The sequence below is a fragment of the Borostomias antarcticus genome, assembly GCF_949987555.1.
Source record: "Borostomias antarcticus genome assembly, contig: scaffold_41, whole genome shotgun sequence".
Taxonomy (NCBI): domain Eukaryota; kingdom Metazoa; phylum Chordata; class Actinopteri; order Stomiiformes; family Stomiidae; genus Borostomias; species Borostomias antarcticus.
In genome coordinates, this window is record NW_028175687.1 from 859,889 (window position 1) to 875,692 (window position 15,804).

A 15,804-nucleotide genomic window follows, 5' to 3' on the forward strand; every position below is an offset into this window, starting at 1 on the left:
TTCATATCTGTACGGTTTTTGGCCGATTTCAAGGACATTTGACACATCATTTTTCAAATCTGTACGGTTTTTGTCAAATATCTCGGAAACGGAAGCTCGTACAGCAAATTTACCTTTGGGGAATGCTAACTGTAGAATTTGATGAGGAGTAGAATGAGCCCATCTGCGAGGCTCTACGACTTTCGATTCAAAAGTTATAGCCGTTTGAACCACATAATTTTTCATATCTGTACGGTTTTTGTCAAATATCTCGGAAACGGAAGCTCGTACAGCAAATTTACCTTTGGGGAATGCTAACTGTAGAATTTGATGAGGAATCGAATGAGCCCATCTGCGAGGCTCTACGACTTTCGATTCAAAATGTAGCCGATTGAACCACATAATTTTTCATATCTGTACGGTTTTTGTCCGATTTCAAAGACATTTGACACATCATTTTTCAAATCTGTACGGTTTTTGTCAAATATCTCGGAAACGGAAGCTCGTACAGCAAATTTACCTTCGGGGAATGCTAACTGTAGAATTTGATGAGGAATCGAATGAGCCCATCTGCGAGGCTCTACGACTTTCGATTCAAAATGTAGCCGATTGAACCACATCATTTTTCATATCTGTACGGTTTTTGTCCGATTTCAAGGACATTTGACACATCATTTTTCAAATCTGTACGGTTTTTGTCAAATATCTCGGAAACGGAAGCTCGTACAGCAAATTTACCTGCACAGGGGAATGCTAACTGTAGAATTTGATGAGGAGTAGAATGAGCCCATCTGCGAGGCTCTACGACTTTCGATTCAAAAGTTATAGCCGTTTGAACCACATCAATTTTCAAATCTGTACGGTTTTTGTCAAATATCTCGGAAACGGAAGCTCGTACAGCAAATTTACCTTTGGGGAATGCTAACTGTAGAATTTGATGAGGAGTAGAATGAGCCCATCTGCGAGGCTCTACGACTTTCGATTCAAAATGTAGCCGATTGAACCACATCATTTTTCATATCTGTACGGTTTTTGTCCGATTTCAAGGACATTTGACACATCATTTTTCAAATCTGTACGGTTTTTGTCAAATATCTCGGAAACGGAAGCTCGTACAGCAAATTTACCTTTGGGGAATGCTAACTGTAGAATTTGATGAGGAATCGAATGAGCCCATCTGCGAGGCTCTACGACTTTCGATTCAAAATGTAGCCGATTGAACCACATAATTTTTCATATCTGTACGTTTTTTGTCCGATTTCAAGGACATTTGACACATCATTTTTCAAATCTGTACGGTTTTTGTCAAATATCTCGGAAACGGAAGCTCGTACAGCAAATTTACCTTCGGGGAATGCTAACTGTAGAATTTGATGAGGAATCGAATGAGCCCATCTGCGAGGCTCTACGACTTTCGATTCAAAATGTAGCCGATTGAACCACATCATTTTTCATATCTGTACGGTTTTTGTCCGATTTCAAGGACATTTGACACATCATTTTTCAAATCTGTACGGTTTTTGTCAAATATCTCGGAAACGGAAGCTCGTACAGCAAATTTACCTGCACAGGGGAATGCTAACTGTAGAATTTGATGAGGAGTAGAATGAGCCCATCTGCGAGGCTCTACGACTTTCGATTCAAAAGTTATAGCCGTTTGAACCACATAAATTTTCATATCTGTACGGTTTTTGTCAAATATCTCGGAAACGGAAGCTCGTACAGCAAATTTACCTTTGGGGAATGCTAACTGTAGAATTTGATGAGGAGTAGAATGAGCCCATCTGGGAGGCTCTACGACTTTGAATTCAAAAGTTATAGCCGTTTGAACCACATCATTTTTCAAATCTGTACGGTTTTTGTCAAATATCTCGGAAACGGAAGCTCGTACAGCAAATTTACCTTTGGGGAATGCTAACTGTAGAATTTGATGAGGAATCGAATGAGCCCATCTGCGAGGCTCTACGACTTTCGATTCAAAATGTAGCCGATTGAACCACATCATTTTTCATATCTGTACGGTTTTTGGCCGATTTCAAGGACATTTGACACATCATTTTTCAAATCTGTACGGTTTTTGTCAAATATCTCGGAAACGGAAGCTCGTACAGCAAATTTACCTTTGGGGAATGCTAACTGTAGAATTTGATGAGGAGTAGAATGAGCCCATCTGCGAGGCTCTACGACTTTCGATTCAAAAGTTATAGCCGTTTGAACCACATAATTTTTCATATCTGTACGGTTTTTGTCAAATATCTCGGAAACGGAAGCTCGTACAGCAAATTTACCTTTGGGGAATGCTAACTGTAGAATTTGATGAGGAATCGAATGAGCCCATCTGCGAGGCTCTACGACTTTCGATTCAAAATGTAGCCGATTGAACCACATAATTTTTCATATCTGTACGGTTTTTGTCCGATTTCAAGGACATTTGACACATCATTTTTCAAATCTGTACGGTTTTTGTCAAATATCTCGGAAACGGAAGCTCGTACAGCAAATTTACCTTCGGGGAATGCTAACTGTAGAATTTGATGAGGAATCGAATGAGCCCATCTGCGAGGCTCTACGACTTTCGATTCAAAATGTAGCCGATTGAACCACATCATTTTTCATATCTGTACGGTTTTTGTCCGATTTCAAGGACATTTGACACATCATTTTTCAAATCTGTACGGTTTTTGTCAAATATCTCGGAAACGGAAGCTCGTACAGCAAATTTACCTGCACAGGGGAATGCTAACTGTAGAATTTGATGAGGAGTAGAATGAGCCCATCTGCGAGGCTCTACGACTTTCGATTCAAAAGTTATAGCCGTTTGAACCACATAAATTTTCAAATCTGTACGGTTTTTGTCAAATATCTCGGAAACGGAAGCTCGTACAGCAAATTTACCTTTGGGGAATGCTAACTGTAGAATTTGATGAGGAGTAGAATGAGCCCATCTGCGAGGCTCTACGACTTTCGATTCAAAATGTAGCCGATTGAACCACATCATTTTTCATATCTGTACGGTTTTTGTCCGATTTCAAGGACATTTGACACATCATTTTTCAAATCTGTACGGTTTTTGTCAAATATCTCGGAAACGGAAGCTCGTACAGCAAATTTACCTTTGGGGAATGCTAACTGTAGAATTTGATGAGGAATCGAATGAGCCCATCTGCGAGGCTCTACGACTTTCGATTCAAAATGTAGCCGATTGAACCACATAATTTTTCATATCTGTACGGTTTTTGTCCGATTTCAAGGACATTTGACACATCATTTTTCAAATCTGTACGGTTTTTGTCAAATATCTCGGAAACGGAAGCTCGTACAGCAAATTTACCTTCGGGGAATGCTAACTGTAGAATTTGATGAGGAATCGAATGAGCCCATCTGCGAGGCTCTACGACTTTCGATTCAAAATGTAGCCGATTGAACCACATAATTTTTCATATCTGTACGGTTTTTGTCCGATTTCAAGGACATTTGACACATCATTTTTCAAATCTGTACGGTTTTTGTCAAATATCTCGGAAACGGAAGCTCGTACAGCAAATTTACCTTTGGGGAATGCTAACTGTAGAATTTGATGAGGAATCGAATGAGCCCATCTGCGAGGCTCTACGACTTTCGATTCAAAATGTAGCTGATTGAACCACATCATTTTTCATATCTGTACGGTTTTTGGCCGATTTCAAGGACATTTGACACATCATTTTTCAAATCTGTACGGTTTTTGTCAAATATCTCGGAAACGGAAGCTCGTACAGCAAATTTACCTTTGGGGAATGCTAACTGTAGAATTTGATGAGGAGTAGAATGAGCCCATCTGCGAGGCTCTACGACTTTCGATTCAAAAGTTATAGCCGTTTGAACCACATAATTTTTCATATCTGTACGGTTTTTGTCAAATATCTCGGAAACGGAAGCTCGTACAGCAAATTTACCTTTGGGGAATGCTAACTGTAGAATTTGATGAGGAATCGAATGAGCCCATCTGCGAGGCTCTACGACTTTCGATTCAAAATGTAGCCGATTGAACCACATAATTTTTCATATCTGTACGTTTTTTGTCCGATTTCAAGGACATTTGACACATCATTTTTCAAATCTGTACGGTTTTTGTCAAATATCTCGGAAACGGAAGCTCGTACAGCAAATTTACCTTCGGGGAATGCTAACTGTAGAATTTGATGAGGAATCGAATGAGCCCATCTGCGAGGCTCTACGACTTTCGATTCAAAATGTAGCCGATTGAACCACATCATTTTTCATATCTGTACGGTTTTTGTCCGATTTCAAGGACATTTGACACATCATTTTTCAAATCTGTACGGTTTTTGTCAAATATCTCGGAAACGGAAGCTCGTACAGCAAATTTACCTGCACAGGGGAATGCTAACTGTAGAATTTGATGAGGAGTAGAATGAGCCCATCTGCGAGGCTCTACGACTTTCGATTCAAAAGTTATAGCCGTTTGAACCACATAAATTTTCATATCTGTACGGTTTTTGTCAAATATCTCGGAAACGGAAGCTCGTACAGCAAATTTACCTTTGGGGAATGCTAACTGTAGAATTTGATGAGGAGTAGAATGAGCCCATCTGGGAGGCTCTACGACTTTGAATTCAAAAGTTATAGCCGTTTGAACCACATCATTTTTCAAATCTGTACGGTTTTTGTCAAATATCTCGGAAACGGAAGCTCGTACAGCAAATTTACCTTTGGGGAATGCTAACTGTAGAATTTGATGAGGAATCGAATGAGCCCATCTGCGAGGCTCTACGACTTTCGATTCAAAATGTAGCCGATTGAACCACATCATTTTTCATATCTGTACGGTTTTTGTCCGATTTCAAGGACATTTGACACATCATTTTTCAAATCTGTACGGTTTTTGTCAAATATCTCGGAAACGGAAGCTCGTACAGCAATTTTACCTTTGGGGAATGCTAACTGTAGAATTTGATGAGGAATCGAATGAGCCCATCTGCGAGGCTCTACGACTTTCGATTCAAAATGTAGCCGATTGAACCACATAATTTTTCATATCTGTACGGTTTTTGTCCGATTTCAAGGACATTTGACACATCATTTTTCAAATCTGTACGGTTTTTGTCAAATATCTCGGAAACGGAAGCTCGTACAGCAAATTTACCTTTGGGGAATGCTAACTGTAGAATTTGATGAGGAATCGAATGAGCCCATCTGCGAGGCTCTACGACTTTCGATTCAAAATGTAGCCGATTGAACCACATCATTTTTCATATCTGTACGGTTTTTGGCCGATTTCAAGGACATTTGACACATCATTTTTCAAATCTGTACGGTTTTTGTCAAATATCTCGGAAACGGAAGCTCGTACAGCAAATTTACCTTTGGGGAATGCTAACTGTAGAATTTGATGAGGAGTAGAATGAGCCCATCTGCGAGGCTCTACGACTTTCGATTCAAAAGTTATAGCCGTTTGAACCACATAATTTTTCATATCTGTACGGTTTTTGTCAAATATCTCGGAAACGGAAGCTCGTACAGCAAATTTACCTTTGGGGAATGCTAACTGTAGAATTTGATGAGGAATCGAATGAGCCCATCTGCGAGGCTCTACGACTTTCGATTCAAAATGTAGCCGATTGAACCACATAATTTTTCATATTTGTACGGTTTTTGTCCGATTTCAAGGACATTTGACACATCATTTTTCAAATCTGTACGGTTTTTGTCAAATATCTCGGAAACGGAAGCTCGTACAGCAAATTTACCTTCGGGGAATGCTAACTGTAGAATTTGATGAGGAATCGAATGAGCCCATCTGCGAGGCTCTACGACTTTCGATTCAAAATGTAGCCGATTGAACCACATCATTTTTCATATCTGTACGGTTTTTGTCCGATTTCAAGGACATTTGACACATCATTTTTCAAATCTGTACGGTTTTTGTCAAATATCTCGGAAACGGAAGCTCGTACAGCAAATTTACCTTCGGGGAATGCTAACTGTAGAATTTGATGAGGAATCGAATGAGCCCATCTGCGAGGCTCTACGACTTTCGATTCAAAATGTAGCCGATTGAACCACATAATTTTTCATATCTGTACGGTTTTTGTCCGATTTCAAGGACATTTGACACATCATTTTTCAAATCTGTACGGTTTTTGTCAAATATCTCGGAAACGGAAGCTCGTACAGCAAATTTACCTTTGGGGAATGCTAACTGTAGAATTTGATGAGGAATCGAATGAGCCCATCTGCGAGGCTCTACGACTTTCGATTCAAAATGTAGCCGATTGAACCACATCATTTTTCATATCTGTACGGTTTTTGGCCGATTTCAAGGACATTTGACACATCATTTTTCAAATCTGTACGGTTTTTGTCAAATATCTCGGAAACGGAAGCTCGTACAGCAAATTTACCTTTGGGGAATGCTAACTGTAGAATTTGATGAGGAGTAGAATGAGCCCATCTGCGAGGCTCTACGACTTTCGATTCAAAAGTTATAGCCGTTTGAACCACATAATTTTTCATATCTGTACGGTTTTTGTCAAATATCTCGGAAACGGAAGCTCCTACAGCAAATTTACCTTTGGGGAATGCTAACTGTAGAATTTGATGAGGAATCGAATGAGCCCATCTGCGAGGCTCTACGACTTTCGATTCAAAATGTAGCCGATTGAACCACATCATTTTTCATATCTGTACGGTTTTTGTCCGATTTCAAGGACATTTGACACATCATTTTTCAAATCTGTACGGTTTTTGTCAAATATCTCGGAAACGGAAGCTCGTACAGCAAATTTACCTTTGGGGAATGCTAACTGTAGAATTTGATGAGGAATCGAATGAGCCCATCTGCGAGGCTCTACGACTTTCGATTAAAAATGTAGCCGATTGAACCACATCATTTTTCATATCTGTACGGTTTTTGTCCGATTTCAAGGACATTTGACACATCATTTTTCAAATCTGTACGGTTTTTGTCAAATATCTCGGAAACGGAAGCTCGTACAGCAAATTTACCTTTGGGGAATGCTAACTGTAGAATTTGATGAGGAATCGAATGAGCCCATCTGCGAGGCTCTACGACTTTCGATTCAAAATGTAGCCGATTGAACCACATAATTTTTCATATCTGTACGGTTTTTGTCCGATTTCAAGGACATTTGACACATCATTTTTCAAATCTGTACGGTTTTTGTCAAATATCTCGGAAACAGAAGCTCGTACAGCAAATTTACCTTTGGGGAATGCTAACTGTAGAATTTGATGAGGAGTAGAATGAGCCCATCTGCGAGGCTCTACGACTTTCGATTCAAAATGTAGCCGATTGAACCACATAATTTTTCATATCTGTACGGTTTTTGTCCGATTTCAAGGACATTTGACACATCATTTTTCAAATCTGTACGGTTTTTGTCAAATATCTCGGAAACGGAAGCTCGTACAGCAAATTTACCTTTGGGGAATGCTAACTGTAGAATTTGATGAGGAATCGAATGAGCCCATCTGCGAGGCTCTACGACTTTCGATTCAAAATGTAGCCGATTGAACCACATCATTTTTCATATCTGTACGGTTTTTGTCCGATTTCAAGGACATTTGACACATCATTTTTCAAATCTGTACGGTTTTTGTCAAATATCTCGGAAACGGAAGCTCGTACAGCAAATTTACCTTCGGGGAATGCTAACTGTAGAATTTGATGAGGAATCGAATGAGCCCATCTGCGAGGCTCTACGACTTTCGATTCAAAATGTAGCCGATTGAACCACATAATTTTTCATATCTGTACGGTTTTTGTCCGATTTCAAGGACATTTGACACATCATTTTTCAAATCTGTACGGTTTTTGTCAAATATCTCGGAAACGGAAGCTCGTACAGCAAATTTACCTTTGGGGAATGCTAACTGTAGAATTTGATGAGGAATCGAATGAGCCCATCTGCGAGGCTCTACGACTTTCGATTCAAAATGTAGCCGATTGAACCACATCATTTTTCATATCTGTACGGTTTTTGGCCGATTTCAAGGACATTTGACACATCATTTTTCAAATCTGTACGGTTTTTGTCAAATATCTCGGAAACGGAAGCTCGTACAGCAAATTTACCTTTGGGGAATGCTAACTGTAGAATTTGATGAGGAGTAGAATGAGCCCATCTGCGAGGCTCTACGACTTTCGATTCAAAAGTTATAGCCGTTTGAACCACATAATTTTTCATATCTGTACGGTTTTTGTCAAATATCTCGGAAACGGAAGCTCGTACAGCAAATTTACCTTTGGGGAATGCTAACTGTAGAATTTGATGAGGAATCGAATGAGCCCATCTGCGAGGCTCTACGACTTTCGATTCAAAATGTAGCCGATTGAACCACATAATTTTTCATATCTGTACGGTTTTTGTCCGATTTCAAGGACATTTGACACATCATTTTTCAAATCTGTACGGTTTTTGTCAAATATCTCGGAAACGGAAGCTCGTACAGCAAATTTACCTTCGGGGAATGCTAACTGTAGAATTTGATGAGGAATCGAATGAGCCCATCTGCGAGGCTCTACGACTTTCGATTCAAAATGTAGCCGATTGAACCACATCATTTTTCATATCTGTACGGTTTTTGTCCGATTTCAAGGACATTTGACACATCATTTTTCAAATCTGTACGGTTTTTGTCAAATATCTCGGAAACGGAAGCTCGTACAGCAAATTTACCTGCACAGGGGAATGCTAACTGTAGAATTTGATGAGGAGTAGAATGAGCCCATCTGCGAGGCTCTACGACTTTCGATTCAAAAGTTATAGCCGTTTGAACCACATAAATTTTCATATCTGTACGGTTTTTGTCAAATATCTCGGAAACGGAAGCTCGTACAGCAAATTTACCTTTGGGGAATGCTAACTGTAGAATTTGATGAGGAATCGAATGAGCCCATCTGCGAGGCTCTACGACTTTCGATTCAAAATGTAGCCGATTGCACCACATCATTTTTCATATCTGTACGGTTTTTGTCCGATTTCAAGGACATTTGACACATCATTTTTCAAATCTGTACGGTTTTTGTCAAATATCTCGGAAACAGAAGCTCGTACAGCAAATTTACCTTTGGGGAATGCTAACTGTAGAATTTGATGAGGAGTAGAATGAGCCCATCTGCGAGGCTCTACGACTTTCGATTCAAAATGTAGCCGATTGAACCACATAATTTTTCATATCTGTACGGTTTTTGTCCGATTTCAAGGACATTTGACACATCATTTTTCAAATCTGTACGGTTTTTGTCAAATATCTCGGAAACGGAAGCTCGTACAGCAAATTTACCTTTGGGGAATGCTAACTGTAGAATTTGATGAGGAATCGAATGAGCCCATCTGCGAGGCTCTACGACTTTCGATTCAAAATGTAGCCGATTGAACCACATCATTTTTCATATCTGTACGGTTTTTGTCCGATTTCAAGGACATTTGACACATCATTTTTCAAATCTGTACGGTTTTTGTCAAATATCTCGGAAACGGAAGCTCGTACAGCAAATTTACCTTTGGGGAATGCTAACTGTAGAATTTGATGAGGAATCGAATGAGCCCATCTGCGAGGCTCTACGACTTTCGATTCAAAATGTAGCCGATTGAACCACATAATTTTTCATATTTGTACGGTTTTTGTCCGATTTCAAGGACATTTGACACATCATTTTTCAAATCTGTACGGTTTTTGTCAAATATCTCGGAAACGGAAGCTCGTACAGCAAATTTACCTTTGGGGAATGCTAACTGTAGAATTTGATGAGGAGTAGAATGAGCCCATCTGCGAGGCTCTACGACTTTCGATTCAAAATGTAGCCGATTGAACCACATCATTTTTCATATCTGTACGGTTTTTGTCCGATTTCAAGGACATTTGACACATCATTTTTCAAATCTGTACGGTTTTTGTCAAATATCTCGGAAACGGAAGCTCGTACAGCAAATTTACCTTCGGGGAATGCTAACTGTAGAATTTGATGAGGAATCGAATGAGCCCATCTGCGAGGCTCTACGACTTTCGATTCAAAATGTAGCCGATTGAACCACATAATTTTTCATATCTGTACGGTTTTTGTCCGATTTCAAGGACATTTGACACATCATTTTTCAAATCTGTACGTTTTTTGTCAAATATCTCGGAAACGGAAGCTCGTACAGCAAATTTACCTTCGGGGAATGCTAACTGTAGAATTTGATGAGGAATCGAATGAGCCCATCTGCGAGGCTCTACGACTTTCGATTCAAAATGTAGCCGATTGAACCACATCATTTTTCATATCTGTACGGTTTTTGTCCGATTTCAAGGACATTTGACACATCATTTTTCAAATCTGTACGGTTTTTGTCAAATATCTCGGAAACGGAAGCTCGTACAGCAAATTTACCTTTGGGGAATGCTAACTGTAGAATTTGATGAGGAGTAGAATGAGCCCATCTGCGAGGCTCTACGACTTTCGATTCAAAAGTTATAGCCGTTTGAACCACATAATTTTTCATATCTGTACGGTTTTTGTCAAATATCTCGGAAACGGAAGCTCGTACAGCAAATTTACCTTTGGGGAATGCTAACTGTAGAATTTGATGAGGAATCGAATGAGCCCATCTGCGAGGCTCTACGACTTTCGATTAAAAATGTAGCCGATTGAACCACATCATTTTTCATATCTGTACGGTTTTTGTCCGATTTCAAGGACATTTGACACATCATTTTTCAAATCTGTACGGTTTTTGTCAAATATCTCGGAAACGGAAGCTCGTACAGCAAATTTACCTTTGGGGAATGCTAACTGTAGAATTTGATGAGGAATCGAATGAGCCCATCTGCGAGGCTCTACGACTTTCGATTCAAAATGTAGCCGATTGAACCACATCATTTTTCATATCTGTACGGTTTTTGGCCGATTTCAAGGACATTTGACACATCATTTTTCAAATCTGTACGGTTTTTGTCAAAAATCTCGGAAACGGAAGCTCGTACAGCAAATTTACCTTTGGGGAATGCTAACTGTAGAATTTGATGAGGAATCGAATGAGCCCATCTGCGAGGCTCTACGACTTTCGATTCAAAATGTAGCCGATTGAACCACATAATTTTTCATATCTGTACGGTTTTTGTCCGATTTCAAGGACATTTGACACATCATTTTTCAAATCTGTACGGTTTTTGTCAAATATCTCGGAAACGGAAGCTCGTACAGCAAATTTACCTTCGGGGAATGCTAACTGTAGAATTTGATGAGGAATCGAATGAGCCCATCTGCGAGGCTCTACGACTTTCGATTCAAAATGTAGCCGATTGAACCACATCATTTTTCATATCTGTATGGTTTTTGTCCGATTTCAAGGACATTTGACACATCATTTTTCAAATCTGTACGGTTTTTGTCAAATATCTCGGAAACGGAAGCTCGTACAGCAAATTTACCTGCGCAGGGGAATGCTAACTGTAGAATTTGATGAGGAGTAGAATGAGCCCATCTGCGAGGCTCTACGACTTTCGATTCAAAAGTTATAGCCGTTTGAACCACATAAATTTTCATATCTGTACGGTTTTTGTCAAATATCTCGGAAACGGAAGCTCGTACAGCAAATTTACCTTTGGGGAATGCTAACTGTAGAATTTGATGAGGAATCGAATGAGCCCATCTGCGAGGCTCTACGACTTTCGATTCAAAATGTAGCCGATTGAACCACATAATTTTTCATATCTGTACGGTTTTTGTCCGATTTCAAGGACATTTGACACATCATTTTTCAAATCTGTACGGTTTTTGTCAAATATCTCGGAAACAGAAGCTCGTACAGCAAATTTACCTTTGGGGAATGCTAACTGTAGAATTTGATGAGGAGTAGAATGAGCCCATCTGCGAGGCTCTACGACTTTCGATTCAAAATGTAGCCGATTGAACCACATCATTTTTCATATCTGTACGGTTTTTGTCCGATTTCAAGGACATTTGACACATCATTTTTCAAATCTGTACGGTTTTTGTCAAATATCTCGGAAACGGAAGCTCGTACAGCAAATTTACCTTCGGGGAATGCTAACTGTAGAATTTGATGAGGAATCGAATGAGCCCATCTGCGAGGCTCTACGACTTTCGATTCAAAATGTAGCCGATTGAACCACATAATTTTTCATATCTGTACGGTTTTTGTCCGATTTCAAGGACATTTTACACATCATTTTTCAAATCTGTACGGTTTTTGTCAAATATCTCGGAAACGGTAGCTCGTACAGCAAATTTACCTTTGGGGAATGCTAACTGTAGAATTTGATGAGGAATCGAATGAGCCCATCTGCGAGGCTCTACGACTTTCGATTCAAAATGTAGCCGATTGAACCACATCATTTTTCATATCTGTACGGTTTTTGGCCGATTTCAAGGACATTTGACACATCATTTTTCAAATCTGTACGGTTTTTGTCAAATATCTCGGAAACGGAAGCTCGTACAGCAAATTTACCTTTGGGGAATGCTAACTGTAGAATTTGATGAGGAATCGAATGAGCCCATCTGCGAGGCTCTACGACTTTCGATTCAAAATGTAGCCGATTGAACCACATCATTTTTCATATCTGTACGGTTTTTGGCCGATTTCAAGGACATTTGACACATCATTTTTCAAATCTGTACGGTTTTTGTCAAAAATCTCGGAAACGGAAGCTCGTACAGCAAATTTACCTTTGGGGAATGCTAACTGTAGAATTTGATGAGGAATCGAATGAGCCCATCTGCGAGGCTCTACGACTTTCGATTCAAAATGTAGCCGATTGAACCACATAATTTTTCATATCTGTACGGTTTTTGTCCGATTTCAAGGACATTTGACACATCATTTTTCAAATCTGTACGGTTTTTGTCAAATATCTCGGAAACGGAAGCTCGTACAGCAAATTTACCTTCGGGGAATGCTAACTGTAGAATTTGATGAGGAATCGAATGAGCCCATCTGCGAGGCTCTACGACTTTCGATTCAAAATGTAGCCGATTGAACCACATCATTTTTCATATCTGTATGGTTTTTGTCCGATTTCAAGGACATTTGACACATCATTTTTCAAATCTGTACGGTTTTTGTCAAATATCTCGGAAACGGAAGCTCGTACAGCAAATTTACCTGCACTGGGAATGCTAACTGTAGAATTTGATGAGGAGTAGAATGAGCCCATCTGCGAGGCTCTACGACTTTCGATTCAAAAGTTATAGCCGTTTGAACCACATAAATTTTCATATCTGTACGGTTTTTGTCAAATATCTCGGAAACGGAAGCTCGTACAGCAAATTTACCTTTGGGGAATGCTAACTGTAGAATTTGATGAGGAATCGAATGAGCCCATCTGCGAGGCTCTACGACTTTCGATTCAAAATGTAGCCGATTGAACCACATAATTTTTCATATCTGTACGGTTTTTGTCCGATTTCAAGGACATTTGACACATCATTTTTCAAATCTGTACGGTTTTTGTCAAATATCTCGGAAACAGAAGCTCGTACAGCAAATTTACCTTTGGGGAATGCTAACTGTAGAATTTGATGAGGAGTAGAATGAGCCCATCTGCGAGGCTCTACGACTTTCGATTCAAAATGTAGCCGATTGAACCACATCATTTTTCATATCTGTACGGTTTTTGTCCGATTTCAAGGACATTTGACACATCATTTTTCAAATCTGTACGGTTTTTGTCAAATATCTCGGAAACGGAAGCTCGTACAGCAAATTTACCTTCGGGGAATGCTAACTGTAGAATTTGATGAGGAATCGAATGAGCCCATCTGCGAGGCTCTACGACTTTCGATTCAAAATGTAGCCGATTGAACCACATAATTTTTCATATCTGTACGGTTTTTGTCCGATTTCAAGGACATTTGACACATCATTTTTCAAATCTGTACGGTTTTTGTCAAATATCTCGGAAACGGTAGCTCGTACAGCAAATTTACCTTTGGGGAATGCTAACTGTAGAATTTGATGAGGAATCGAATGAGCCCATCTGCGAGGCTCTACGACTTTCGATTCAAAATGTAGCCGATTGAACCACATCATTTTTCATATCTGTACGGTTTTTGGCCGATTTCAAGGACATTTGACACATCATTTTTCAAATCTGTACGGTTTTTGTCAAATATCTCGGAAACGGAAGCTCGTACAGCAAATTTACCTTTGGGGAATGCTAACTGTAGAATTTGATGAGGAGTAGAATGAGCCCATCTGCGAGGCTCTACGACTTTCGATTCAAAAGTTATAGCCGTTTGAACCACATAATTTTTCATATCTGTACGGTTTTTGTCAAATATCTCGGAAACGGAAGCTCGTACAGCAAATTTACCTTTGGGGAATGCTAACTGTAGAATTTGATGAGGAATCGAATGAGCCCATCTGCGAGGCTCTACGACTTTCGATTCAAAATGTAGCCGATTGAACCACATAATTTTTCATATCTGTACGGTTTTTGTCCGATTTCAAGGACATTTGACACATCATTTTTCAAATCTGTACGGTTTTTGTCAAATATCTCGGAAACGGAAGCTCGTACAGCAAATTTACCTTCGGGGAATGCTAACTGTAGAATTTGATGAGGAATCGAATGAGCCCATCTGCGAGGCTCTACGACTTTCGATTCAAAATGTAGCCGATTGAACCACATCATTTTTCATATCTGTACGGTTTTTGTCCGATTTCAAGGACATTTGACACATCATTTTTCAAATCTGTACGGTTTTTGTCAAATATCTCGGAAACGGAAGCTCGTACAGCAAATTTACCTGCACAGGGGAATGCTAACTGTAGAATTTGATGAGGAGTAGAATGAGCCCATCTGCGAGGCTCTACGACTTTCGATTCAAAAGTTATAGCCGTTTGAACCACATAAATTTTCATATCTGTACGGTTTTTGTCAAATATCTCGGAAACGGAAGCTCGTACAGCAAATTTACCTTTGGGGAATGCTAACTGTAGAATTTGATGAGGAATCGAATGAGCCCATCTGCGAGGCTCTACGACTTTCGATTCAAAATGTAGCCGATTGAACCACATCATTTTTCATATCTGTACGGTTTTTGTCCGATTTCAAGGACATTTGACACATCATTTTTCAAATCTGTACAGTTTTTGTCAAATATCTCGGAAACGGAAGCTCGTACAGCAAATTTACCTTTGGGGAATGCTAACTGTAGAATTTGATGAGGAATCGAATGAGCCCATCTGCGAGGCTCTACGACTTTCGATTAAAAATGTAGCCGATTGAACCACATAATTTTTCATATCTGTACGGTTTTTGTCCGATTTCAAGGACATTTGACACATCATTTTTCAAATCTGTACGGTTTTTGTCAAATATCTCGGAAACGGAAGCTCGTACAGCAAATTTACCTGCACAGGGGAATGCTAACTGTAGAATTTGATGAGGAGTAGAATGAGCCCATCTGCGAGGCTCTACGACTTTCGATTCAAAAGTTATAGCCGTTTGAACCACATAAATTTTCATATCTGTACGGTTTTTGTCAAATATCTCGGAAACGGAAGCTCGTACAGCAAATTTACCTTTGGGGAATGCTAACTGTAGAATTTGATGAGGAATCGAATGAGCCCATCTGCGAGGCTCTACGACTTTCGATTCAAAATGTAGCCGATTGAACCACATAATTTTTCATATCTGTACGGTTTTTGTCCGATTTCAAGGACATTTGACACATCATTTTTCAAATCTGTACGGTTTTTGTCAAATATCTCGGAAACGGAAGCTCGTACAGCAAATTTACCTTCGGGGAATGCTAACTGTAGAATTTGATGAGGAATCGAATGAGCC